The sequence below is a fragment of the Myotis davidii genome, unplaced genomic scaffold (assembly GCF_000327345.1).
Source record: "Myotis davidii unplaced genomic scaffold, ASM32734v1 scaffold274, whole genome shotgun sequence".
NCBI classification, from domain to species: Eukaryota; Metazoa; Chordata; class Mammalia; order Chiroptera; family Vespertilionidae; genus Myotis; species Myotis davidii.
Window position 1 is genome coordinate 1,660,863 of NW_006285613.1, and position 4,782 is coordinate 1,665,644.

Below are 4,782 nucleotides of genomic sequence, written 5' to 3' on the forward strand. Positions count from 1 at the left end.
TATCCCTCGCCCTTCCTCTCTATAAAAAGTCAATAAAATATATTTTTTTAAAAAATAAAAAAGAGAGAAATAGGACACAAGGGGAGAATAAAAGCAGACTGAAAGAATCTCTGGCTTCCAGAGTTGAAGGCTGCTCTTTAAAACTCAGGTCCTCCCATCCTTTACCTCCCACATGGCTGTCCCTGTGCCATTTTCCTTCATATGTTTGATGTCATACTATGTTGGAGCTGGTTATTTTGGCTTCATATTATATCATAAGCATTTCCCCACGTCTTCAAATTTTTCTAGGTATAGTGTTTAGTGGCTATATAATATTTTATAGATTAGATGTGTGACCTAATTCACGTGACCATTGGTATATTTATATTATTTTAATTCTTTTCTCTTATAAATACACTGTACATTGATTATCGGTTAAAGAAAGTCTGGTATATTTACTCGGTAGAATATTATGCAGCCATCAAAGGTGATGTTGTAGCCCTGGAGTATTTTAAAGCAAATACAGGACATTGTCTCATTTTACTCATAAATACCTCAGCATGTATCTCTCCCACCACCACAGTCACACCCCAACAAAAATAATGGCCATTTCTTCGTATAATCTCATACCTTGTCCACGTTCACGTCCCCCAGTCGCCTCAAAAACAAATTAACAAGCCGAGTGTTCACAACTGGCAGCTCAGATCAGGCCCCCGAGGTTCACACATTGCACCGGATCACACACCCCGTCTCTGTTCACCTCTAACAGTCTGTCTTCCGGTTTTCTTCCTTTTTATAAAAAAAAGCCATTTATTGGAGAATCAGTCATCTGTTGTGTGGAATTCAGTGGAGTCTGGACCTGACTAGCTGTTTCCTCCCGGTTGCCTTACACTTGCGGCCCCCTTCCCTTGCCTTTATCCGGCCTTTTTCTGTTTGGATTGTGCTTCAGGGAACCACGTGATGGATGGGGGAAAGCTCGTCAGAGGCGAACACGGTGACTAAACGCAGGGGAAGTCATTGCATCTGAAAGTCGCCTCTTCGGAAGCCCTGGTGAAATCATAAACCCAGGCCACGAGCCTGCTCACCAGCTGCTGGACTGTTTGGCGAAAGCGCGTGGGGAGTGTGGTAGCGCAGGGACCAGGCCAGCCGTCCAGCCGACCGTTCATGAGGCAGAGCGAGCAATCGATTGATCGCTCCGCTGTGACGCCCCCAGAAGGCACACAGCGCCCCGCTGAAGGGCGCCAAAAAGGGAGATGCTGAGCTGAACATCGGCCCTCAGGTCAGGCAGCCGTCTCCTGGCCTGTCGCTAGCTTACTGAGTACCTTACAACCTGAGTTTTTCTTCCCTTATTTTTAAGTAATTTAATTGATTTTATACATATATATATATGGGGGAAGAGAGAGAGAGAGAGAGAAAAAACATCGGGTTGTTCCTCTTATTTATGCGTTCATTGGTTGATTCTTGTATGTGCCCTGACCAGGGATGGAACCCACAACCTTGGTGCATCTGGATGATGCTCTAACCAACTGAGCTACCGGCCAGGGCCTTTTTCTTTCTTTCTTAAAAACAATTTCCCCAAGTTTCTAAGTCATGCACACTCATCATTTGCAACTGAAACAAGGAAAGAAACTTGCCGAGGAGGAGGTGGAGGCAGAGCGTGGGCAGGGCGTGGGCTGAGCATGGCAGCGGCCACCCCACCCCCAGCCGGGCAGAGGGGCTCAGCGCGGCTGACCCCGGTCAGGTCCCAAGTCCTGTGGGACACAAAGGTCACCAGGCACCAGTCGTGCCCCGTGACCAGGTGGGCGGTGCTGAGGACGGACAAGAGGCTGCCTGAAGTCACCTGTCTGACCTGTTTACACAAGGAGCTCGCAGAGGCCATAGAGAAGGTGAAGAAATGTCAGCGCCGTTTTGAAACTCGCTGGCTGTGTCACCATCTTTGGGCACCGTCCAGAGGCCCTCAGGGCTTCCTGTCCTGTTCAGGCGCTAAGGGACTGGGGCGCAGCCTCTCCCCGTTCAGCTCCAGGGTCCCTAATAGAATTGCCAGGCTGGAAGCCACTTGCCTACAGCACGGGGCTGCCTTAGATCTCTCCATAAACCCCCGTAAATGCCGCCCTTCCGGTTCATTCCGGCTGACGCCGCATCCTCCTCCACGGGTCCTCCTGTCCGGTCCTCCGGGACCTCTGCTCTTCCACCTTCCAGCCTCCTTTCCCTGCTCTCGCCTTCGCTGGGACCTGCCTGACACCTGGCTCGTTCCCAGGGCCGCAGTCCCCCCCCACCCCCCCCAGGGAGGCCTGGTCAGCGTCCCCACCCCACACCACAGAGGCAGGCCGCACCCTGCTGGCTCCCCGGGTACCAGTTCTGCCACCCTGTGACCTGTCTGCCTGACACCCCCAGCTCCTCCCAGCATGTCGCCACCTCTGCCACCTGAAACCACTCGTCCACCCTCCCTATCTCTCTGCCCTCCCCCGTCAGCCCCGGGGGTTTTGGACTCCTCCCTTTCCTCCCATCTTCTCTCTCCTGTTCCCTTTCCTCCCCTAACGCCAGACCCACTATCATTTTAACTCCATTCCTGGCAGACCGTCAGCCCTTACCTTCTCCCCTCCTGTCTGATTAAACCCGGGCCTCCACGCTCTCGGTCCCACCCACCGTGGGTGGGAAGTTCACGCAGCCCGGGTTCCTAGCACAAAGATTTCAAGGTCCCTCATCTCACTGGGCTCCTCCACGCTGCCTAGACCCTCCCACGCCCCGATCAATCCCCGTCCCACGCCCTCAGGGCTGTTTCAGGCAGGCAGTTACCACGACACCCACTTCACCCCTCCCTGCCCCTTTCGGAAAACCCCCTCACCTCTTACATCCCCGGAGAAACGGCCACAGCAGCCGTCCGTCCCCCCAAAATCACAGGCGTCCACAGCCGTGCCGCGCCTTCCCCAGGCTGGGCCGGAAGGTCCGCTGGCCGAGGTGCAGCTCTGCACCGTGGTCCTGGCCTGCCCTCCGCAGGGACGCTGCTCTCGCAGCCGGACCCTTCACCTGTCCCCACAGGTTCTCCCCTCGCGGCATTTAAAGCACCGGAGCCTCTTCCACGTTAAAGTAATGATGGTAATTGGCAGTGGTGCCGGCAGCCGAGGGCGCCTCAGCCCCATCCCAGGGCTTGTCCGAGAAGGAAGTCGGGGGCAGACAGACAGATCTAGCCAAGCACAGGAGGCTCAGTAAAGCCAGTGCCCGCCGGGCAGTGAGCAGGCGGCCTCGGGAGCCAGGCGTGCCTCGGGTCTGGGTGGGAGGTTTCTACTAAATGTGGGCAAGGGGGCACCTGGGGCGGTCCTCTGCTTCTGGCGTGTGTAGGGCCACTGCCTGTGCCCTGGTCCTGGTCCCTCCTCTGCAGACATCGGCTCCTTTCCTTGTTTTGTGTGCCCTCGTCACAGGAAATCGAGGGGGAGCGGTGGGACGGGGCAGTGGAGGTCGTGTCTGTGAGGTTCCAGCCGAGGAGGAGAGGGGAGGGCAGAGCTCGAGGCCTCTGTTCCCTGCTCTGACTTTCCTGCCTCAGTAATAATAACAGTAACAACAACACTGTCATCTTCTGCTCCCTCTGCCTGCCTAGCTGGGACCCTCTTCCCTGCACAGTCAGACTTCCTGCGGGAAGGCCTGACCTCCACCCGCCGCTCCCTCACCTGCTCACACCTCAGTCCCATGCATCGGGCTGCTCTTGTCACTCGACCCTCCTTACTCTAGAGTCTTGGTCTTTGCACGAAGAGATTTCCCTGCAGGGCTGTTGCTCTAGCGTCTTGTTCACAGCTCCTCCCGGGCCTGCAGCGCTTCAAACCCTCTTCCTTTCACCCAGTGACCTTGCGCAGAAGGACTCACAGATTTGCCCCTTGGGGTCGTCACCCTCCATAGTCAGCAGCTGTGACTTTTCATCCCCAGGAAGAAGCAGCCTGTTCACTCCATAGGCGAGCGGGAGGGTCCCAGGGGGAGGGGAGGTTGCTGACGGGCACTCCTGTGAGGAAGGTGCGGGGAAGTACCGTGGACAACTAAGAAAATCTCCACACGGGCCGTTTGGAACCATTCGATGTCGGGTCCTATTTTGAGATTTAAATTTTTATTTATTGGTCTTATAGAGGAAGAGAGAGAGAATTATTTGTTCCACTTATTCATGCTTTCGTGGGTTGATTCTTGTGTGCGCCCTGAGCCCTGACTGGGGACGGAACCCGCAACCGTGGCCTATGGGGACGACACTGTAGTCAACTGAGCTACCTGGCCAGGGCCCTGTTTGGAGATTTTCAGCTGAATTAGACTGATTTTGTCCTTGCCCTCCCCGTGTCGCCCCGAACACGTGCAGCTGCTCTGTGGAACGATGCAGGGCCACGCGTGTCACCAGGAAAGGCGTGGGCCTCTCGGCGTTCAGCCGGACACCTGCCTGCTGACCGGGCAGCTGGCCAGCGCTTCCTGGGGAGGAACCAGAGTCGGCCGTCCACACTGGCCCGGAGATCCGGACGTGGTCACGCACCCACGCCACTCTGGCCGGGCATCTCTGCACCCAGCACTGGGGCCCCCAGAGCCAGTGGCCGCAGGCGACCCCGTGTTCCAAACAAGCTCCCCCTCCCCCGGTGGAGGCTGGCACCTGCGCCGCCCAGCGCTCTGCCTTCTGCCCCGGCTGGATGAGCAGGCGGCCAGCAGAGACGTCTAACCCAGAGCCCCCTGGAGCAGCAGAGGAAGACAGGACGAGTGTTCTAGAACTCTGAACGCACTCACTGATGGGCCGGGGGAGCAGAGGACATAGAGAGAGCGAGAGAGAGAGAGAGAGAGAGA

At 56.1% G+C, this 4,782-nt stretch overlaps 1 protein-coding gene across 2 annotated transcripts in view; it reads right to left on the reverse strand.

The window, feature by feature from the left end:
- ACOX1 (acyl-CoA oxidase 1, palmitoyl) overlaps positions 1-4,782 on the reverse strand; it is a 42,533-nt gene that overhangs the window by 28,797 nt on the left and 8,954 nt on the right. The window lies entirely within an intron of this gene.